The sequence below is a fragment of the Pseudoliparis swirei genome, chromosome 23 (genome assembly GCF_029220125.1).
Source record: "Pseudoliparis swirei isolate HS2019 ecotype Mariana Trench chromosome 23, NWPU_hadal_v1, whole genome shotgun sequence".
NCBI lineage: Eukaryota > Metazoa > Chordata > Actinopteri > Perciformes > Liparidae > Pseudoliparis > Pseudoliparis swirei.
This window is the reverse complement of record NC_079410.1, coordinates 10,467,036-10,491,999: the sequence shown is the minus strand read 5'-3', so window position 1 is coordinate 10,491,999 and position 24,964 is coordinate 10,467,036. Positions and strand designations below refer to the sequence as shown.

The 24,964-nt window shown below is 44.3% G+C and overlaps 1 protein-coding gene across 2 annotated transcripts in view; it reads right to left on the bottom strand.

Moving 5' to 3' along the window:
- prkcab (protein kinase C, alpha, b) overlaps nucleotides 1–24,964 on the bottom strand; it is a 95,241-nt gene that overhangs the window by 33,740 nt on the left and 36,537 nt on the right. The window lies entirely within an intron of this gene.

Genomic DNA, 24,964 nt, shown 5'->3' with positions numbered 1-24,964 from the left:
GACCCTCTGGCTGTGAGGTGACAGTGCTAGCCACTACACCACCATACAGCCATGAAAGTGTCTTCACCTTGTAAACAACTGATTTTCAGCTGGCGCATGCGCAAAGGGTAGTCCTCAATGAAACACATTTATTTTGAGTTGATATGCACACCATCTAACCTAAATAAATCTAATAAATGAAAGAATTCATACATTTTGTGTTCCACCCATTAAATATAAATATCTATTTTTGTAATTGATTTATTTAAATGTATCAAACAATATTTAAATGTGTCACCTCGAAGAAGGGCTTGAATCGTTTTTGTGAGTGTAACCTAAATAAATCTAATAAATGAAAGTATTCATACATTTTGTGTTACACCCATTCAAAATAAATATCTTCGTTTTGTAATTGATGTATTTAAATGTATCAAACAATATTTAAATGTGTCACCTCTAAGAAGGGCTTGAATCGTTTTTTTGAGTGCACACATACATACCTGATACACAGATACACACGTACATACATACCTGATACATACATGCATACATAACTGATATACATACATATCTGATACATACATACCTGATACAAACATACACACGTACATACATTCATACGTTACCTGATACATACATACATGATACATACACACATACATACATGATACATACATCCATACATACTGTACAGAAGTGCAAGCAGACTTTAAGCTTCTAAAAAGGGAGCAGGTGTCAGTTTGGACAGTTTTGAATCCCTTGGTGTTTTGCTGTTCATTAGACAGGCGTTCTGCTCTTTGTGCTTGTTTATCAATTAAAAGTTCAACATTGAGTGCATTACATGATACTGAACTGTGACTTTACTTTACTTTAGTATATTTGCTGCAGATGAACAGACAGCGGGACATATTTCAAATGACTGCGTTCCTGTGAAAACAATGTACCTCCAACGTTTAAGCTGTGTGGCAACACTTTCTTTTAATAGTTGTTCTAGACGACTGCGTCTGCAGACTTTGTGGCTCCGAAAGAAATATCATCAGCAGACATGAGTCATGATTCATATGGCCACGAGAGGACTTTGTCACCGGTAAAAGTAATTTGAGAGCATATGCTGAGATGTCAGATACTTGTATTTCAGTCCATTTTCATTGGAAAGTGAGGAAATCCAATATGTACATTGCAAATCCTGTTTTCATTACAGTCGGCAGTACGCGGGGCTGCACTGGCCTCGCGACTTGTGACCAGAAGGTCACCAGATCCATCTGGACTGGCAGGGAACGGGAAAGCTGAAGAGCACCCTCATATGGTGCCTTCGAGCCAGGCGCTTAATAACTCCATCACCCCACAACCCCAACCTGCTGGAGCGGCTCAGTGGCCGTGTGCATAGACTGGTCGTACTGGGAACAAGAGAATGTTGCTATTCTATCACCAATTGATAACAAATGTGTCTTAATGTCTCAGCAAATTTCTAAGAGCCTAAACACATGATACAACAATATAAACTAAATTAGAAAATGATTTTGCACCACAAAAACTCAGACGACCTTTATCTCGCAGGTCGAACTTAAAATAAGGCGGAAAGAAGCCGTCATGCAGAGACTAATCGCTGGCTAAGAATACCCAGAAAGCTTGTTCCTGCTGCCGACACCTCCATTTAATTTCACCAGTGAATAACAACGTGTTTTTTCACTGAACTTACACAATCTGATTCTCACGTGGGGCAGTTTTCCAAGGTCGCAAGCCGACTATTACCATACTGTCATAAAAGTTTAAGAAACAGGGAAAACGGCTGAACTTTCCTGGTCATCTATCACACGGCTTCAGTACCCACAATGCTTTGCAGCAGTCCCCATTTTACCTCCAGTTCCCCCGGTGTGTTTATTAAAGCTTTGAGAGAACCGGACTCCTGTCTGGTAACATACCTGTGCGTTAATCACTGCGACATCACCACGGAAACCAAGGAGGACAGGCCCCAGGTGGCCAGCTCTTTCTCTCTCTCTCACACACACACACACACACACACACACACACACACACACACACACACACACACGCACATGCACACAGGGAAACTATATTTAACCAATCTATGGTATAAAGACTAAAGTCAAGCAGGTGTACTTGCAAAACAAGAGCCGTAACACAACTATTTTCCAAAGAGCGAAAAGGAAGCTAAACCAAGAAGGTCACTCTACTCTGTATGTCACTTAAAGGTCATGTGACCTGTTGAACTTTGACCAGCGCTCGGAGCAGCGTTATACACTCTGCTTTGGCCAAACTACTGCGGACACACTCTTGAAAAGCATTCAACCTCGACACTGAAAGCTTCATTCAGCTCCTGATACTTTACACGTCCCTGAAATGACACGATCAGCGCCCACAGGATTCGATAACAATCATCTCTTTGATGAATCCTCCATCTTCTGAGTTGATGAGCACAGCTTTGCACGAGTGCTTATGGAAAGTGTAACGTCAACAAGAAAATAAAGCCAGGATTTTGCCGGCTGCACATCGTATGGAGCGCATACGGGAAGAGAAACGAAGCCCGTCGCAGGATGAGATGTAATGACACACAACGTAATCCTCAGCCGCCGTCTGTCACAGCGATGTGTGTGAAGGGCAAAGTGTGTGTTATGCTGTTGGATTCATTACATTTCGTTGATCGTTATCATACAGCATTAGGGATAGACTCATTGTATTTAAAATGCCAGCTTATAGTATATCATATAGTATTAGGATAGAATGGCAATGAGATGTTACAGAGAAGTAAAAATTTACTTTTTTTATTTTAATTAGTTTTCTGCCATTCTGTGATCTCCAGTAACTCCCAATAACTGTGGGTTGGCTATTTATATTTAGTTCTTTACCATAACTAGACCCATAAAGAGTGACAGCTAATACTGGATCCCGTTTAATAGAGAGCCAAAGTCCTGGACAGCCGCAGATTTACTCGCCTGTGACTAACTCGACTCTCATTAAGCATTTCTTTCATTTCACTTTTTGAAAACAATGAATGTGCTCCTGGGGCTTTACATACAACCTTTTAGTTGTAATCCCTGCTGTTTAAAACCCCTTCAGCTCATGGACTCGCCACGTCTATCGATCTGTGACCCGTGTTCCCCCTGCAGTTGTTGCTTTTTAACTCTCAGCACACTGAATTTAACATATAACGACTATTGGGTGCATGGTATTTACTTTAAAGTACTTTTTAAAATAGAAACAGAAAACAATGATGTTTTAAATTTGAATGATAGAATAAAGAGATAAGGCAAAAGGACAAAAGGTAGGACTTGTAGCTTTGGGATCTGCGGGTGCCACAGTTGGTAAGAATAAGGTTAAAGGACACTATAAAGTATTGAATGAGAAAGCTGTGCTCCATGGGTGATTTTATAGATTTCACATTAGTACACATACCAGTGGGATTTTGTTCCTCCTTCTGTTTCACTTTGACTCTCAGTCATGTGGGAAGAGCACAACACTGAGCGTGTGGGAGCGGCCGATTAACTCGGTTGGGTTTTGACAGAACATGAACGAAGGTCGTGTTATTCAGAATATCAACGTCACAGTGCGACGGTTCCTCCCAAATGTGGAATGCTGTGAAGAGACAGACGTCCGAAATCCTTAACGGTTCATAACCGACGCTGCCGGGCTTGATCCACGTTGGCCGGGCCACGTATGACGTGCCCCGGCTATAGCAGCGCACCCCGTCTCCTAGCAACTATGAATTTTCCTCAGAGATCAAAAACAAAGTCATTATCATGATGATTATTAAGCATTTTCCTGTCATGAGGTACAGGAAGTACTTCCACTTTCTTAAACACCGCACGCCATTGTCAGTCTTCAACAAATCGTCTTTCATGCCACAAATTATCAGTGTTGGAAGAAGACATTCAGGCCTACCTATACCTTTGGTAAATTACCTGCATACACAATATATTTTTAAATAGATTTTGATATTCTAAAAAACTCAAAGTGAATCAATCGAACAAGAAGATAATAATAAAAAATATAATGTGTGCTATTATGGTATGGATGTAGATATTTTTGTAATACTTGCTTTTATTTGAGAATATACAGTGGTATATTATAATATATATTATGCTGAAGGGAACACCTTTTTCTGCTCAAAATGACATATATAAGCTGTACTTACATTAACTAAACATCAGTTCATGCAATGACACTAAAGATGCTAATCACCATCTAGCGTGCACTATGATAATATAATTGATTTGCCACTATAATGCAGCCATGACCTTTTATCTTAATATATATTAAAAGAGACTAAAATCCAGTACAATTTTTCCAATATATTATCTAACAGTCTCATTTGATTGCACAACGCTTCAATGAGATACAGGAGTTGATAACCTGTGGTGACATTTAGATGATAGAAAATAATGAGGACATAAGAATGTGGTACTATATGGCACACGAGGCCGATAATCAACCCACCCGTGAGACGTCCTATTACACAGCCCCCCCGTGTCAATGCATGAATATTTCACACAGTTTTAGCTCATCGATCATCTGTTAAGGAGCCTGCACGGTCTCGATTGCGTTCAAGACATTTAGAGAATATTAGAGGTTTGGGGGTTTGGGTCTGATCTATTTTTGTCAGGCAGGGTGTCTCAGACAGAGCTGACTAACGATCCGACGGACCCGGCCACGGCAGGAGGGATCAGTGACGGCTTAATGAGGCCACAGGGCTTCTGTGCTTACAGAGGCAGAGGGAGAGGGCGGTGTGCTGGGAAACACAGAGAGGTAAAGGGAGCCGAAAAGAGAGAAACCACGCGAGAGGAAAGGGTGTACGACTTGAAAGGGAAAGAACGGGAAAAGCATAAGGACCAAAAAAGAAGATAGATAAAATAGATAGTAGGGAGCACGTGTTCCAAGGCCCGTGTGATGTCCCACTGATGTCCTCCCACTCCTGACACGCCTGGGATTCACTGTGCGTGTGCGTGTGTGTAGTGTGTGTGTCCTTGTGGAGCATCCCTAACATGCTCGGTGTGTTTAAATATCAAAAAGTGAGTAAGAATGAGTCACTCCATTAATGTTGAGCCATCGTTGCTGAAGAGGGGAGCATTACCCGGCTCGGGGTATAGTGAGCACCTTCACAATATCAACATCAGCTCGTTCACCCCAGGCCGGGCGCCAACGGAACAAGAGGGGCCGGGATTGAAAGAGAGGGAGAATGAAACATTAATGGATCATTTTTCAAATTGTTTTAACTGCTGACTGTCCTCTATTAAACAGTGGTTCCCAAAACAGGGCTCGGGTAATGAACATAAACATTATCATATCTGCCAAGCATCAGCATGGTAGCATTGTGATGATGAGCATATTAGCATCAGATGATGACAATGAGCGGGGCCACATCATCGTCCCACGGAGCTGCAGAGCTGTCACCTCTTCGTATTTCACTGTAAACCATCTCATATATTATATGTGGGTTTGTGAAGCCGTTTCTTATTCCATCGATACTGTGTCATTTTAATTTGCAAAAAAGGAAAAGGGATCGTTGTTGTATGACAAAACAAATACAGTTTATTTTGATGGATTACCAAGTCTTTAAGAACTGTAGATACATGAATTGCTAACAAGAGGCTGTCTGAAGAAAGTCTAAGTTGGTATTTCACTCTGGGAAATAATCAGATATTAATCAGAAGACAAATAGAGAGAAGTACCGGGTCCTCTTTTGTCTTCTTTTCCTATTTATTTTAACATTTTTGCTGCAGAGCGGATGCCACAGTCCTTAATTTCTGTAAAGGAAAAAAGGAACACAGTAGAAAAGTACAGGTCATGTAATTGTGGTTGTCTAAGTTATTTCTTTATCTAAAATGGTGCAAGTAATTGATATTGCACATGGCCGATGTGTCACTATGCTCTACCTGAGACGACAGAGTAGGACACACGTTGTGGCTCAGGGGAGACAGTCTGGAGTCATACAACACCCCCAAACCTCAGAGTTCATTCAACATAATTAAGGTACAAGCAGAGGGGAACACGCACACAAGCACAAACACACACACACACACACACACACACACACACACACACCGGAAACCATTAATGCACACACACACACACACACACACACCGGAAAACATTAATGCACACACAGACACACACAAACACACACCGGAAACCATTAATGCACACACAGACACACACAGTAACACCGGAAACCATTAATTATCTCTCTATCTCTCTCTCTCCCTCTCTCTCTCCCCCCCTACCTAAACAAACCCAGGGCCTGGTGACATTTGTTTTTTAAAATAGAGAATTACGTAAGTGCTTGATGAGCCAGGCGGGGAGGACAGGTGGGGGGGGGTGGGGGAGGGGAAGAGGGAAGGAAGACAGGAGGGGAGGGAGGGTGAGGAAGGAAGACAGGGGGGTGGGGGGGGTGTGAAGGGGAGGAGGAAGACAGGAGGGGAGGATAGAGGTGGCTGACATCCCCAGTGGAGCAGCACAAACTGGCTTTGCTCGAGAGACAGAGGCCGACAGAAACCTCAGCATGGCTCCTCACTCCTGGCGCCTCAGGGAAACAATGAATTGCCATCACCTGCAGGTTTGGCTGAGAAACGTTGCTTTTCTATTTCTTGGTGATACACTGAGACTGTCCTCACATGAAAAATTGCCGTTGTCAATGCTTAAAAGTGCCTGTGTTTACATTTGCCGGATGAGGTTAAGATCTTTAGTCTCTCAAGAGCAATAGCAGTCGTACTGCCAAGTGGTTAAAGCATAAACACCTCGAGGGGAAGAGGTCAAGATGGGCTGAGATACATGCAACGTCAACTCTGCAGAGCTGTGGGTTCATCTCCTTTCTTTCCAACAGTAAATATAGGATGTTTTACGTTAAAGCTGCTCATAAGCAGATTGACTTCGCTTTAGTGTTGCACGAAATAATTAAACCAGAAAGGTCAACATATACAATTAAAAACGATACCATATCCCTTTGAATTAGTACCGTCATAACTTTACTGCTCGTGGGTCTTTTAGTGAGCACGAACCAGAAGGATGGAGTCGAGAAATTGAGTTAAAAAAGAAGATTAAAGCAGGTCATGAACGGCTCTGCCATGCTGTCTGTATCAGCAGAACATAACAATGCAACTGTGACCAAATGTACCGATAGAATTAAATTAGTCATCTTTTATGGGTCTGTGGTAGCATGTTGCTGTTATTTATCAAACACACAATCCACCTGTTTAACAAAAACAAAGTTGTATCTGGTTACATATCAAAGAAATCACACACACTCAAGTATAGGGACATCAGAATACTGCATACAATGCATTTATTAATCAAAACATTTTAACATATTAATGAATGTTGTGCTGCGGTGAGAGAAGAAGAAACTCATCTGCTGTCTCTCTATATCTTTGCGGTTTTGGTCACATTTCACACATCGCTGCGAGACATCTGGACGCCTCTCATCTATTTATGAGTGGAAACAAGCGAACGCTGGGAAGAGTCGTTCAAGGTGAGCGATGCCTCGATGAGCCGAAGCCCGAGCAAACGAGTCAACAGGTGGTGACTCACCTTCACCGGAGCGAAAGCTGCTACGTGACACCTCTTAGCCATTTTTACTTTTGAATATCATCATTCACAAGGGGGAAGGAGCTTGTGTTTTTTGGACTGAAATGGAGCAAAAAACCTGCTTCACACCTCCCCTCGTCCCTCGCGGTGCCTCCCTGGTGATGACATTAATCACGAGCTACCTTCTCCTCCAGTCGGAGGAATAGGTCATCTCCCTGGCTGCCGCCTGCCCACCGGCACACACTGTTTACCAGCCTGACTGAGACGACACACACTTACACACAAGCACACATAAGCACACATTTACTCACACACACCTGGTGTACTTTACCGTAGGGCTTTACATTATTCATAAACTCTCAACTGATTATTCCAGTGTTATTATTTGATTTGTTTGAAGCGTTTTTTTATTCCTTATTTTTGGTCTTTCAATCCATATCTCATTTTATTTTCAAGTTCAATCAATTCTTGTAGCTGCTTTTCTTCTTCCCTTTCAATTGTTTACAGTTAAAGTGCACAACTCTGAAAAAAGCCTTTTGGTATTTTGTAGGACGAAATTTAATCAATTAATCTGTTTATAATTTGTTCCATGCATCAGTTCATCCACACTGTAATGTGCCACATGTTTGTAAAAATGTCACAATTTTCAATCATTCAAGTTTTTTTAATATATCTTCTTTTGTCTGACCAACAGTCCAAAATGCAAACATAGCCAGATGACATGATATATGACAAAGAAAAAACAGCGAATGAGTGACTCTTGTCACATCACATGCCATCATTTTCGACAAGTAATAATGTCAAAAGTATTGATATGAGAAGTTTTACATTTCTCTCTTCTCAACGTTGGACAGACACAAATGTTCAGATGTGTCGACTGGAAGAGAACGAAAACTCCTCTTTTTCGTTTTTTGCAGCAGCTGCTGACCTAATACCCCCCCCCCCACACACACACACACACACACACACACACACACATACACACACATGCACACACACTACCGACAAAAGGCGGAGAAAGATTAAGACAGGACACTTTGTGTCTATTATCAAGAGCTCTGTTCATGAGAACAAAGCAGGTCTTGCATCCCCCCGTCAGTCTTTGTCGTTGTTGCGTAATGGATGTGATGACGGGACAACATATGAAAGCAATCTGCAGAAGTTGCCGGGAAAAAGGATTCTGAATGAGGTCAAAGTGAAGAAAAAAAAGGAGAGAGGCCGAAACGATGTAATTACATAATTTCATAATTACAGATAGTTGACCTATTGATGCAGCACAGAGTCTGTTTTCATTCCTAGTTAATAAACCCAAAATCCACATTTAATCTTCCCATTAATTCGTGAGTCAGGAAACAATATGAACCTTGATATCAATTTTGGGATTTGTTAAATACCAAAAGGCAAAAGAGACGTGGTGACATTTAAATAAGAATTGAATACATGATACATCTGGATCCACCCCTGTTATACATAATCTGCATGCACTCAAGGCATTGTTATGCACATTAATCACTGATGACAAAACCCAATTTGAGCTTTATGAAATAACACTCAGCCGTGAGGTATTGCAGCCATTAAGTTCATAAATCAGGTTATGCTCTGTGGAGCGCTTCCTTACCTCAAACTCTTACCAACAGGACGCTGGAAGTCTTTCACCTGCTGAGAGTGCAAGTTTTATGACTCTTGGTCCCCTCAGGGAGCAGGATCTAGCACCATCATTAGTCTGTCTGCACTTAATGAGCCTTTATTCATTCAGCAATCACATCAAGCCACAAGTGCTCCTGTCTCTGGAATGATTAAAGACAAAATAAGATTCTGTTGGTTTGAACTGGATAAGGATTGCGCAATTCAACGCCTTCCATTCAGGTGAGTGGGCTCATTTATCCGGCGAAAGGAGTCCAGACTGGCTAGGTTCCCGGATGTCATCAATAATTAATTAATAATGGAAACGCTCCAATCGGTGACAGCCACTTAAATGTTTCCAAAAGGCTTGATCCAAAGAAACGGGAGGTCAAAAGAGGAAGTTCAATTTAAAAGTGATCAAAGTAGGATAGTGTGAGGGGTACAGTGGGTAACAAGAGTGTCGGCCTGGGACACCAAGACATGTCAGGGAGGCTGAACTCTTCTATTGAAGCGTTCTCTCTTCAGTAAAACTGCAGACACAAACACCGGCTCCGACCGACGTTTCTGCGGCAGCTATCTGTTGTGGAAGCGGAGGCACCTGAAAACACATCACGAGATTCTGACTCAACTTGAAAAGGTCAATCATTCTTTCCCAAGTTAAGATACTCTAATAAAGTTGTGCCATACATTTAACAAATGTCCAGTTCCAGGTCAGGTTGAACGCAGGTATGATCTTACATTAACTTTTAGTCATTCCGCCTATGTTTGATTTATTATTAGTTATGACACAAGCTATGAAACTATGAATAGAAGTCCGGCCACAATGAAGCCTCTTTGATGTCTGATTCTGCACCAGAGAAGCGAAGAACTAAGGGAGGACCAAATGTTGTTCAGAAGCACCAAATACTAAAACAAAAAACAACAACACACACACGCGCATACACACCCACCATACGGCCCAGCAGGAGGTAAAAACACATGCAGAACTTGGAGAACGCACCAACACTGTCCAATTCCATTAAATAAAATATATTTGTTCGGCCTAATACCTTCAACTGCAGGAAGAAACCAGGAGCAACAGCAATTCAACTCACACGAGGAGACCAGGGTGATCGTGCACTGTAACCATGACATCACATGTGTGTATCAGGCAGCAACCTCTGAAGAGTGAAGCCAATGCTGAAGTGCCTGAAACGTGGATTATTTATTTTGCCCATAAAAGTCAGATTGTATAGAAGTCTATGAGAACATGACTCTCCTTCGTACTCAGTCAACATTGTGAACCTGAGTTTAGGGTCTTAATCGTACAGATTTCTTCAATATAGCATGACAGCTGGTACATTATGGTCAAATGTACAGGAAAATAGACCATAAACTTAGGAATGCTTTAGGGCGTGGCTACCTCGTGATTGACAGGTTAACAAGATCGTTGTTTTTATTCTTACAATTTAAACCCTTTCAAGATGTGTTTTCAGCTCAGGATACTTAACTGTAACCATTCTGGTCGCCTAAAAAACATATTTTACCCTCGGGGTCAATTTGACCCCAGCAATTAAAACCTCCAGAAAATTATTAGAATTAATATTGTTTCCCAAGTTTAAGTGTGAGGTACTTTATGTTTGTTTGTTGACTACCTAAATAGCCCTTTAAATATATAAAAAAGTTGATATTTCCTATATGTTTGACACAGTGAAAAACAGCCTGGGGTCAAATTGACCCGAAAGAACACCGACATTAAACATTGAATGGGGTCAAATTGACCCGAAAGGTAACAGGAGGGTTAAGCGGTCGGTTGTCTTTAGCTCCACCCTGTCTAGTGTCACTTCTGGTTGGAAAAAAATAAGATGGCGAGCACCCAAATGCCAAGTCATGGCTTCAAAACAGCAATCCACAAGCCAATGGGGACACAGAGGCTAATCGCACATCTTATTTACAGTCTGCGTACATACGTGGCTGTGTGTTGACTTCAAGGCCAATCGGTGTGTTCGTGAGGCTCATCTCGCAGGCTAAGCTAACTATGCTCACAGGGATCGGCCTTTTGACACACACAACAAACCACACTGTCCTCCTCTTCTCTCCTCAGGCTGAAAGCCCTCCAGCTCCCAGACTTCCTTTCCTTGCTCTACTTTTCCAATCCTCCAAGCTATAGCAGACAAGATGATCCCACCTTTGCTTGACCTTCATGTGTTAGTTCTATACTTCAAAAGACCTCCTTGAATATTCCTTCTCCTCCGTCTCGTTTCTGTCTTCCTTCTCCTTCGACTTGTTGTGCTTCTTTTAGACACCAGGACCTCCGCTGTGGCGGCTCTTTGTTATTTTCTGCCCTAAAGAAGATTCACTAAATGACGTTTAATTTAGTACAACTTTGACGGGAGCTCAACGCCCACATTCGCATTCGCATCCTGCCTCAGGCTTGATGTCTCAATTTCACATTGCTAAGTCACTTCCACTTCCCCTTATTAAAAGGAGAACATGTATTATCCTCCACACTCAACCTACTCACAGTCATTTACATGGTTATGAGGAAGCTAGACAAAAAGGTCCGGAGGGGTATGTTTATGAACAAGACGAATGGCTGTAACTGTGTCAAAATGGTATCTATGTTAATCTTTGAAATCAAGCCTTAATCAGCATACATAATAAACACATTGGTCACACTAGGTTGAAAACCTCTAAGGCTAATATGAAGTCCAACTGCGCTGAGGAGGTATTTCTCCATTAGCTCTTTAACCGAAACAAGATTTGAAACCAAGCGTCCCTTGTCTAACATATCGGCTGTGTGGGCTAAAACGAGCCCGCGGCTTTAATTATCACAATGTCTACTGATATTATGCTGCTTTATGCTCACCATTTCTGAACTTTATTAACGCCGCAACAGTGCAAATCTTCTCTGTCTTCTTAATTGCTTCACACTCGTTCCCCACTGTTCCCGTCGAGGTCTTTGGGGTTTATTTAAGAAGAAGGTCTCTGTCTTTGTCAGCCCGCGAGTGGATTTTAATGAGCCGCTCCGCTAATAAGCAAAAGGAATATCCTCCCGCATGCTGTGCAGCAATATACAGAAGATAAGAACAGACACACGACGTTATTACATAATCACACGACGAAAACAAGCTCTCTTCAGGAAAGCACACGGAGGAGAGTGGAGGAGACAGTTGGTGCTGTTTTATGGAGCTGTTGGAGACAAAGTCCTGAAGTATGTTGGCACAGAGAAAACTAAAGTTAGAATTGATTAACAGAGTTGTTTCAGTGATTTAATCATAACCCATCTCAAAGCAAATGCTGGAAGAAAAAGAGTCAAATTAGACAGAAGCTTGAATACTACATTAATCACAATATGGAAACATTGTTCTCAAAGGTCACTGTAAACTGAATTTCTTTTTTTGTTTTTTTGAGAATCTGATGTCTGGAGTTATTACGGTGGACATTTTTCAATACTTCCTAACATTTTATAGACTCAACAAATACTTGATTAATCAAAAATGTAACCCACCGATTCATCTATAATGAAAATGAGCGTTGGTCGCAGCCCTTCCAGCACTTCCATTATAAAGAAAAAGACACATTGCTGGCTCATACCTTTTATATTGTGCTGCTGCGCTGCAGCAGCATGCCCCACATGTGCGTTTATTGGGTATACAGTCATCTTCAGACACAAGCAGAGCCGGGTGACAGAAAGTAAAAGCAAAGAGACCTGAGGCGACGACGAGCAGAGTGTGAGTGAAAGCCGACTCAGCGTTTTTCCTTCTCCGGGCCACGCGGCCTGGGGAAAGTCACGCTAACAGTGTTCTTCACACTCCGGCATTTCGACGTGCTGCATTTAGGCAACGTGCAATGTTTTCATTTGCACACCATATCAATAGCACCAAGAAGACAGCGTCTGACACACCAGTGTATTACGTCTCCGTGCGCAGGAAGAGGTGTAAACATGGTGGGGATAACAATAATAAGATGTATTTTCTGTAGGAGATGAGTGTGGCGCGTGTCCTGTGTGTGTGTGTGTGTGTGCAACTTGGCCTATACACTCCAGTCAAACCGACCACACAATATCCACTAAGGACCACTTTGCCACTGGGCGTCTTGGTGTGTCACACTACTCTTCCTCTCAGGTTCCCCATTATTGTCTCCTGCCTTGAGACAGCAGGTGGAGACCACAGCGTCCCCAACATTCATTACCACACTGGCTTATCTAGCCAGGCATGGGACCAATAACTGCAGATTGCAAAGTGGTATCTGTAATTAAATCAGCAGTTTATGTATTTGCTCATATTTTCCACCTGTTCAGACATCTGATACTTCACGGCTTATTGATTTTTGATGATTAAAGTATGTTTGTTCATGCTCTGCATATCTTTGATGATGTGTTTATTACCAACTCCAAAATAAAAAATAAAGTAAACCCAATACTATTTAAGTATAGATGGTATTTTCCTTTTTTTAATCTAAAAAGTAAAATCTCTCTAATCTCAAACCTTTAGACACATTAACACTCTAAACTAGGAGTGTCAAATTGTGATGAAATCATATATCGCGATATCGTGACACACAATTACGTCATCTAAATATATGTACAACGTTTCTCTTCAGTCTTACGTGAGCCTGTTCATTTTACTTTACATTCTTAGTTAAATAAGAAAATATCCAGTACTTTTTCATTTGTCAAGTATTTAATTGACACAGGAACTAACAAAAATACATGAAAAATGTGCTTACCTCGTGGTTATTTCATACAGACTATTTAATGCTTGAGCGACCAGACACTTTGCTTTATTGGAATACATCGTTATCGAGATCTGAAATGACCAATGGTAGAACATTTTGGCCATATCGCCAAGTCCTACTCTAAACCCGTCTATTATCTCACATAAAACACATGTTTGTGTCTGTTGGGCCTTTTGATTGGTTACCAGGACAAGTTACTTAACTTTAGATGAGGAGCGGCAAAATACCGACAGACCTTTAAAGGATTGTGATCCTCAAACAAAGAGTTTAGAGTAGTGACTGACTTCTCTCTTGGGGAATGTGGGGATTTTAACATTATCTGTGCTGGTCAGTGATTTTAACCCTTTCCAGAGCGTAGGCGTAATACTGACATCCATATAAATGAATACTCATTATTACTTTTAAAAAAAAGCATGATCCTGACAGCAGTCAAACCAATAGAAGTGACATTTAAAATGTTTTTATAAGTATGTGCGTGTCATCTCTCTTGCTGACAGCGATCTGTGTGAAATGACCCGAGGCTGCGTCAGTCTGGGACATCTGCTCAGCCTCAAGAAATGTTGCTTACTACTTAACAGTCAGAAAGATTGTGATCTGTGACTGAACAGCAGCCGTATGTTCACAGCCCCGCGCTCTCGCGGCATTGCATAATCACAACGTCTGCAATCTAAAGACCGGCCTGTTCCTCCGGGTCAACGGCCCGCGGACAAACGGTCGTCTTTTTCTACCCGCCCTCTCTGACGTACATATTGTCCAGAGTTAGATCATCCTGTCCGCTCTTGTGGCCGAGCGAGGCTGGACTCTAAGCCGTAATCTGCTCTCTGTGCTATAACATGTGGAGAGGTTTGACATTGGCTCAGCTGCCGTAGCAGACGTGTTGGCTCGCTCTCCCAGCTGTTGCCGAGCTGCTGAGAGCGTAATGGCTTGAGACTGGCAGGCTAATGGTGCGAGACGCAGCTCAATTGTCGGCTACCAGGTGAGGTAAATGCTACCGAGGCACTTTGATAAGTCACAGGCATTGATATCTGAGCGCGGGAACTGAGTTTGAAAGTGGAGTGGACGTTGTATCGTCAAGCAAAGACAAATGTAGGTGGTCGAATGAATTCAATTCAGTTTATTTGTATAGCCCATTTTCACAAATTACACATTTGTCTCGGAGTGCTTTACAATCTGTACACATAGACATCCCTGTCCCAGAACCTCACATCGGATCAGGAAAAACTCCCAAATAACCCTTCATGGGGAAAAAAGTGAAAAAACCTTCAGGAGAGCAACAGAGGAGGATCCCTCTCCAGGATGGACAGGTGCAATAGATGCCATGTGTACAGAAGGAATCATTACACACAACTTAAAACACAGTAACAACATAATCAATGAATATGAGAGAGTGTATGAATAGTTCGTAGTAGGCATATTCCACGATCGAGACCTCCATGATCCATCAGGCAGATAGAGAGGAGGAGTGGGCGGAGTCTCAATGAGAGAGAGAGAGAAATAAGAGGACAAATGTCCTCCAAACTGCACTGATGCCCAGTGACTGGACAGAGGCTGAAAGCTTTGAAGGCGCAAACTATACAAAGGAGACTTCAGCTCCCACATCTGCCTTCAGCAGCAGCATGCCATGTTTCAGCACACCGTATGCAGGTGGATAGGTTGACGGGTACCAATGGTGGAACATTAACAATATGACCTCCTCTGGGATTTTAGGCACTCGGCGACTGAGTTTGTGCTCATATTCATGTGATGAAGACACACTTTATTTTCAGGTGTCAATGAGTCAGAATACAATTCTGTGAGAAAACGTCACGAGAACTAAAGTGCACATGAAAGATGAATCATCTCATCAATAAGACCTCATATATAAAAATAAAAAAGGCTCCCTACTGTGTATGTTTAAAGAAAAACAGAAACTACACTTTTGCAAAGATAAGAATAAATATTTTTGCTGATCTACAAAGAGTTTTTTATGTGTAAACGTGTGTGTTGCCGCCAGCGTCGGGCTCCACCTGCAGCTACCGGAGGACCTCTGATTGGCTGTGTCGCTGTGTGCCTAATATGTGCAGACCTCTCTTACACAGTCTGGCCAAAAGTGAACCATCTTAACTTCCTCAAAAGTTGTTTTTATTGCAGAGTTGCATCAGACTGCACAGGTGTTTGTGGTAAATCTTTTTCCACCCCCCACTGTCACTGTCCTTTAGGCACGACAACGTCATATGTGCTGCTGGCTTAGCAGCTGAAATCACCCGCACACTACACAATTTACCTCTCACACACACACACAATTTTAGCTCATGCACAGGCCACTCGGTTGTGGGAGGACCACTATTCACATTTTTTACATTTCATAGTCACAGCTTCTCAGACCTGAACGGTGCCTCCGGTGAGCTCACTGACAAACTGCAGCTGCATTACAGATTACCTCATTTGGAGACAGCTGAAAGTTAACTAATGAGCTGGAAACAGTTGAGTCTGTTGTTTTTTTTGCAGACAGTTTATTAAAAAAACAAAAGACTTCTGTGTTGAAATGAAGCTGACCCCAAAGCTGGGTTTGTAATCTAAAATTAGTCCAAAAATATAGAAGGAGCATCTTTGTAAGTACACATTGTGTTTACAGTAGGAGCAAGATATCATTGTACCATATATCCTTCATTTGATGGAATAAATGTAGTAATTTAAGGGCATACTTTCATATTTTTAGGCGAGGAATTTTAATTTGAGAGTGAATAAAAAATGTAAATTAATGTGTCAGTAATTAACACCTCCTGTACATAGATAGGAATATGTTCAAGAAAATGTAATATCTAAGAAATAGTTTTTTCAGGTGAAGGATAACTCAATAATCTGCTTTTAGTGGAAAGTTTTACTCATTTAAGTGTGGTAACTTTTAAATAATCCATTTCTTGCAAACCAGTGCTCACTTTCCCTTCCCTTCTCCTTCTCTCAGCGATATCCTCATTTCCAGGAGGCTGCGTCTAATGATGCCTCTCGCTCTGCTCGTCACACCAATTAAGTCAACAGTGTAGGTTTCAGTGGAGTCAACAGGCCTGATGGCTGCAGTAATGAGGGTGGAGGGTGGAGGGTGGCTGGACACTTGATGTAGATGCTGGCCAAGGGCTTTGTGTGGTTCTTAGTTAGATGATGTCTGGGCAGAATAAATGGAAAAGAGGGGACCACGAACATTAGATTGAGAAGCTAGACGTGTTCCTACACATTCCTAATGTGCAGCCAGTCAAATCAGAGTTCATTCTTTATGACTTGTATTTACTTTCCTCCAAAGCATTCTAGCTTCTCTGTTTTAAGAATAAGAATATACACTTTTATTAATCCCCAAGGGGAAATTAGTTCTCTGCATTTAACCCATCCTTAGTTATTAAGGAGCAGTGGGCTGCGGTGAAGCGCCCGGGAAGCAACTGGGGGTTCAGTGCCTTGCTCAAGGACACTTCGACTTGCAACTAATGGGGAGAGCGGGGATCGAACCCACGACCCTGCGGTTGCAGGACGGCCCTCTTACCCCACTGAGCTAAAGCCGCCCAAACTTCACTTTGCCACACATATATTTTTTTAATCCACTTTTTTTTTACGACAATTAATTGATTCATTGATTAGTTGTTCCACAGAAAATTCATCGGCAACTATTTTATTGATTTTTCTGCTAAACATATGTTGGTCGACAAAACACACATTTTAATATGAGTTTAAGAAAAAAACAAAAAAATCTCTGGATCAAAAGAGTCAAGCATTAATTGAGGAAATAATTGTCAGAGTATTTGATAATCACTGAGGTTGATAATCTAACCTTTTCGGATGCTGTTTTTTCCCTCCACATATTTAATTGGCTGCTTCGACAGGCGTAGATGTGCTGAGTAGTTTATGTACCATTGAAGACACTTTGATATTGTGTGCATGGTCAAGCCAGCCTTGGGTCAGATTTGTATTTTTGCCAAAACTGAGTCTTGAAATTTAAACAAATGGGGAAAAGATTAATCAAATATCCCACAATCAGCTGAAGCTTCATCTCCCTGATCCCAATGACCACATCTGTCACTAGGAAATAAGTAATGTCACAAAAACAGGCACAACAACAAGACTTGATCTGGTCAAACATCTAGGCTTATTATGCTCATGTAATCTGGTTGTGAAAACCACATTGTTTCTCTATGGGTGAGTCAGCTTCATTCACTGGCTCCAGAATGCTCCTTGACTGATAATAGAGCACTATTTACCACCTACGCCTCACAATGTGCTGAATGAAAAACCCAGAGCAGAGAGAGGGCACTTTTCACTCAAATGCTAATGTAAACATCTCTGTCTCTCTCCTCTTCGAGTGGATCAAATTGTGTGTGTGTGTGTGTGTGTGTGTGTGTGTGTGTGTGTGTGTGTGTGTGGCAGAGTAGGACAGCAAGTGTCCGAGCTCCAGGCCAAATTCATGAGAGGATGGATGGATGGCTGTTGGTGAGTCATGCCCTTCTCTCTGAGGCCGAACCGGAAATCAACAAGTGTCACTCCAAAGCAGATGAACGGCGTCCTCATCATCGGGTATTCTGTCGATCATCATCTCAATTCATCTAGTCAACAAAACCTCAGAAAACTGTGGACATTCCCATTAAACTGCTACTAACCAAATTTAAAACAATGCATAATAAATAATAAATATTATCTATGTAGGAAAGATAGAACATTACCAGCCTTGACCTATTTCTAATTTTCTCCTCTTAGATAATATAATGACAACTGCCGACAATCAGTGTGTAATGCTGCACATGCTATGGAGTTAGCAGGGAGCACCAGCACACAGTGTCCACTGGGACTCCAGGAGGATTGTGGGTCACGTGGCGGCATCGTGGTCAAGTTGACTGTTTGTTCTGCGGTCAGAACTATGCCACGTGGGTACTGTTTCAATTGGGAAAAGGGTCAAAAACATACAAGATTAAAGAGGAATAAGTGCTTTGTTTTTGTATGAGCGAGTCCAGTACTGTATCGTCATCTAAAGGGCTCTCTATTCGCTCAGCACCAAAGCCAGTCGGGGGATAATTGCACCAAAACAGGCAGAGCACAATTCACAGTGGCCACTTGAATGCAGGTGTGTGTGTGTGTGTGTGTGTTTGAGAGAGAGAGAGAGAAGAGAGAAATTGTTAGGTCAGAAGATAGAGAGACAGCAGAGAAGATGCATGGTTAAAAGAGAGACAAGACAAATGAGCTTTAAGAAAGAGGAGGAGCCTATGCCGAGCGATTGCTTCGATAGAAGGTGATCGAATACAAAGTATAAAAAAGGGCATTCTTCATTGCCTTTAATGAAACAGCTTCACAAAACGGCATTGACTTTTATTTTTCAAACACTTGAATTGCATCTGGTGTTATTTAATGAGGACCTAAGGATCACGGCGAGGAGGTACTGAACAAACCGTGCAGGTAATGAAATGTCTCGTTGCTACATGGTTCTTGCTCGTGTAAACATGACAGCGTACTGGTGTGGGTGTGCGTCTTAATTGGCAAAGCGAACATTCATTAGCAGGTCTTCATTCTGCTGAGGCTGAAGCTCGAGGAGCATCTAATTGTTTTTTGTTTGTATTCAGTTGTACAGTAGAGATTAATAAAGTAGGGTAAAAATACCTGTAGAAAGTATTGCATTCACACTCTTACCTAAGTAAGTATTAATATCAACAATTACTTCAGAATAATATATATATATATATAGTATTACTGGATTAATGAGGCAGTAGTGTTGTTGCTCTATACAACAATATTTACAATATATTTAAAATATAAATATATTATATTCATATTATTGTATTGATAAGAGGAGCTCATAGTTGTACTAAAATTAAAAGAATTTCGTACCTGAAGGCCACCTAGTTCCCAAACAGGCTTGGAAAGGGAGGGGTGGGCCGAGGGGTGTTTAGCTGTTTGCAATCTGCAACACACCACTAGATGACACTAAGTCTTACACACTGGGCCTTTAGCTCGTCACTAAAGTTGTAAAATAAATTGTCTATAAACCATAAAAACGTAGCAAAAAGAACAGTTTAAGTAAGTACCTCAGGTATAGTACTTGAGTAAACGTACAAACTGTACGTGCATATGGGGTGTTGGCTTGTTGCGTGTAAACACACAGGCATCAGTGCCTGCTGCTGCTGCTCCTGGGCTTGACCTCCACTCTTATCTAACGCAGGACGGATCACATTCCTGGCTGGAGGGAAGAGGAGCCTGAGGCTCAGCGGCTACAGCGGGGCTGCACTCCCACCCGAGCAGAGGGACCACAGAGGTCAGGCTCCAACCCTGATACAACACCACCACTCTGCCCCGACAGCGTCAGATACGCTTCGGGGCAAAGCGAGGAGGCTAATGAGGTGCGATGTTATCACACCTGATGTGTGAAGCACGCAGCCAAGAGGGGCTCCATGTGCTCTGTTCTGCAATAGAGGGTTGACATTCACAGGCCGATTTTAAAAAATCAATAAGATGATATATTGCAATCCTCTCATAATATAGTATCGATACGCTGGTCTGTGTGTTGTTGTTTTTTAAATGGTCAGTTTGACTGGATTTTCTTTCATTGAGTCTGACGAGATGGTGGAGAGAGTGGAACCAAAGGAGCCTTTAAGTTTAACGACAAATCTAGATGATAGGACAACAAGTCAATAGACGACTTCTTTCCTCCCTACATTATGACACCTTTGAGAATCCAGCTTCCTTCACACCAAACATTAAATCTTCATCGGAAACGTTTTGAGCTCATAGCTGTGCACCGGCACTTACAAGGGAGGAGAGTTTTGGTTTTCTGGTGAACTTAATTACCTCTGAGGCTCCGCTGCCCTATCAGAGGAGCATCAATGTTTCATTAGACATTTAAACTCTCTTTAACTTAAAGGAGGTTTTACAGAACATAGTTCGGGAGGGGAGACCACGCCCCTCATTCAGCCAATCATTCGAGCCGACGGTACTTAAACACGTCACACCTATTCACGCCCTCTTCGTCTCAGCGGCGACATTCCAACCAGCTACCAGGACACTGGTAACCCGCCAACCTTCTCCCTCTCTCTCACCCATCTAACCCCTCTACCGTCATCCCGTCCCCCTCGACCCCATCCCTACATCCCCACATCCCTTCCCCTCGACCCCTTTTCCTTTTCTCTCTTTCGCTAGAAGAGGCTTCGTCTCAGCGCCGACATTCCCACCAGCGACTGGGACACCGGCGGGACACCGGCAACCCGCCGTCTCACCCCGCCGACCTTCTGCCGTCTAACCCCTCTACCTCCTTACTTACCCCTCGACCGTCATCCCGTTCCCCTCGACCCCATCCCTACAGCCCTCACCCCCACATCCCTTCCCCTCGACCCCTTTCCTTTTCTCTTTCGCTAGAAGAGGCTTCGTCTCAGCGCCGACATACGGCGCTCTTCCAACCGGTCGAGATCCAGCCGCTCGAACGCGGGCCGTGATCGACCTCCACGCCGACGCTCCGCCGAGCGCTTTACTTCCCACCCCCCGGGTGGACAGTACGTAAAGCCGAAAGACGCACTCGCCCAGCGCAACATTCCATGTAAACAAACCTGACAGGAAAACCAGACTATCAACGCCTGACGGACCGCCGGCGGAACACCACGGCACTTCCGGGTTCCCGGCGTCGCAACGACAGCAACGCCAAGGACGTCACTACTTCACTATTAACCCCTGCACATGCTTCCTTCCGCCTTCCCCTCCCCTCCCTCATCCACAACATGTATGTAATGATAACCATAATACCCTGCATGCAACCCTTCCTTCCACAGGTAGAGACACGTCGCGCATCGGACTAGCACAATCCTAAACTACTGGCCTGAAACAAACGGTCCTCCTTAACCCGACACGGACGAGCAGCTGCGTTCTGAAGCTTCGTAATCTCCTCCTTCACTTCCCACGCTTCGTCGCCAGCATCATCGGCTGCTTCGGCCATCCACGATCCCCGCGCCACAATTCATCCCGCCGGAGCTCCCGACTTCGGCGCCCGCCACGCCCCCCACCACCTCATCTCACCATTCCATCGGCGTCTACAAATCCCTCTACGCGAGCGCACAGTCCCCCAACCGAAGACCGCAACCATCGAACCCAAAATCATCAGTCTAAGGAAAAAACAAAACTTTTCCAATACGTTTACGGACCGGCAAAGCCAACTCTCGATCTCCAGCGGAGCACTTCCGGGTATCCCTCCGCCGCGTCAGTCGCAGCTGCGATGACGTCACGACGCATCAGGGTGGAGAAACCCAGCCATCTTCACCAGGTCGTATCCCACCCCATTTCAAGCTGCCTCTGTACCAGAGACATTTCACCTCGCAATTTCTTGGCCAAACTTCACCGCCAACACATCCACACTGATCCCGTCACCACCAATGCTGACGCAGCCCTCGCAACCATTAATAATAATAATATCACATTTCATTTGGAGGCGCCTTTTAAGTCACCCAAGGTCACCTTACAATACAATAATACAGAATAAAAGACAAAAGCAGATCGAAACAAAATTAAAACAGAACAAAACAAAAACAAAACAACAACAACAAAACAAGTCCAACAGCGGAGGAAGCGCAGCAGCAACTTGCCAGCGGACCTTCCTCCTCAGGAAAAAAGTATATCTTACTTCCAGCCATGTCTTTCGCGTTTACGTTCACCGAATTGACGAGACTCTTTACTCTGGATATGTCTCCGTTACGACAGGCCTCGAACAGCTCCCTGAACGCCCCGCCGACGCCGCTGCTCCCGTCCGCTCCCGAACCAGGCTTGAGACGCTGCAGCTGCCGCCGCCACCAGAGGAGGAGGTCGTCGTAGTGAAGTTCGCGCTGATCGCAAGGACCATGGCGGATAGGTCCGGGGAGGCTTCGGCCACCTCGATTCCCCCCCCCCCCCCCGCTGCATTCCCCCCTCACTCTCTGGAGGTACGGGGGCCGAGGTCAGCACAGCCATCGGTGGAGACACCAGAGGAGCTCCCGAAATAGAGTCGTTTCTCGTCGGAGACCGCAACGCGCCTTGCGTTGTTGCTGCTCCTGCAGCCGGTCAGACATGACCGCCCACTGCTCGGGCCCCTCTCGCTCCAAATGTTCCAACTTTCAGCACGCCGGAGCCATTCCGAGGCATACACGAACGGTCCAGCACCGTCGCAATCTATTCAGACACAGCTTCAAAACTTGACCAGTGACTCACTTTCGGTTCCTCGTGCAGGAAGACCAACTCATACGCACCAGCCTCCGACTCCCAACCGGACAGCCATCGCGGCTCCTCTACCTTCATGCCTCGACCACCACCCCTTACCCTACATCTCCTCCATCCTTCGACCCCGTCTCTTAATGTCTCGATCCCTCTGCCCTTCATCCCTTCACCCCGACCCTAATCCCTACATCCCTTCCCCCTCGACCCTCTTTCTGTCCTCGTTGCTTCCTCGTTTTCTTGTACCGCGGTTCCATCAGAACCCTGATCCCACTGGTCATCCTCTCCCAGTCGTACTCAAAATCGCGAGTAACTTCCTCCTTCCTCGCACCCCTCACTCTCTGGAGAGTGCAGGGGCCGAGTCAGCACAGCCATCGGCGGATACGCCAGAGGAGCGCCTGAAATAGAGTTGTTTCTCGTCGGAGACCGCAAGGCGCTTGGCGTTGTCGCTGCTCCTGCAGCCGGTCAGACATGGCCGCCCACCGCTCGGGCCTCCTCTCTCGCTCCAATGTTCCACCTGTCGGCACGCCGGAGCCATTCCGAGGCATACACGAACGGTCCAGCACCGTTGCAATCTATTCAAAAAATAGCGTCGACATAACATCCGAGCCTTCCGTCCAAGGGGTCAAAACCTGACCACTGACTCCCTTTCGGTTCCTCGTGCAGGAAGACCAACTCATACGCACCAGCCTCCGACTCCCGACCAGACAGCCATCGCGGCTCTTCTACCATCATGCCTCGACCACCACCCCATCCATTCACCCCTACCCGAATCTCTACATCCCTTCCCCCTCGACCCTAATCCTCACATCCTCTCATCCCTTTACCCCTACCCTAATCCCTACATCCCCCTACCCTAATCCCGACTACCTCTACCCTAATCCCCACATCCTTTTCAACCCTTCACCCTCTACCCTCTATCCTTCCATCACACCACCCGCACCCCATATCCCACCTGCATAAACTAATGTACACTACTAACCTCTCCTGATCCTGTCCTCGTTGCTTCGTTCGTTTCACAGGTTTCCTCGGACTGCGGTTGCACCCGAACCCTGACCCCACGGTCATCCTCTCCCGGTCGTACTCAAATCACGGTAACTTCCTCCTTCCTCGCACCCCTCCTTCCTATCCCAGTTGAGCGGCGAGGATAACGTCTTCCTTCCTCAACCCGCACACCAACTACTAACCTCGCCGATTCTGTCTTCGTACTTTCTCGCTCCACAGGTTTCATGGATCGCAAATACACCCGCTACCTACACTTCAGCCTTATCGCTTTCATAAGTGCACCCTACTAACCTTGCCTGAACCCGTCGCCTGTTCGCCACACAGGTCTTCAAGGATCCTGCTCACACCCGTACCGTGATCCTGCCATCCACCACTACCTTCACTAGCCGTCGAATCGCTACTACAAAGGCCTCTACCTTCCTCACCCCACTACCATTATTCTACCATCCGACCCTGCGCTATCAGTAGTCTTATCGTCATCAGTCTCTGACTGTCCCAATAACAGGAATGTTTTCATCATACGCATCTAACGCATAGTAATCTCGTCGCGTCGTAGAAAGAGACATCCACTCTTTTGGGGCTCTGCATCAGCCTCAACCCACAAACACATAGCCACGCAGCAGCGGGCTCCATAAAGACGAACCAACTGCACACGAAACAGTCTGCCTCCCACTTCAGTTCCCAACACAGCCACACTGCAGCTCAGGCTAGCGCTTGCTGCACAGCCAAGTATTAGATTCGATCGTCTCCTGGCTTCCGGCCTCCCGCATCCTCCAGTTTACCGCTTCGACCACGCCCGACATCTCCGTCACGCCGACACATCATCCATAACCCTAAACTCTGCAAGAGCAACAACTTTGTCTGCCTCAACTCAGATGCTTGGCCACGGTCCTCCCTCACTGTCCTCTCCGATACCCGCTCCTAT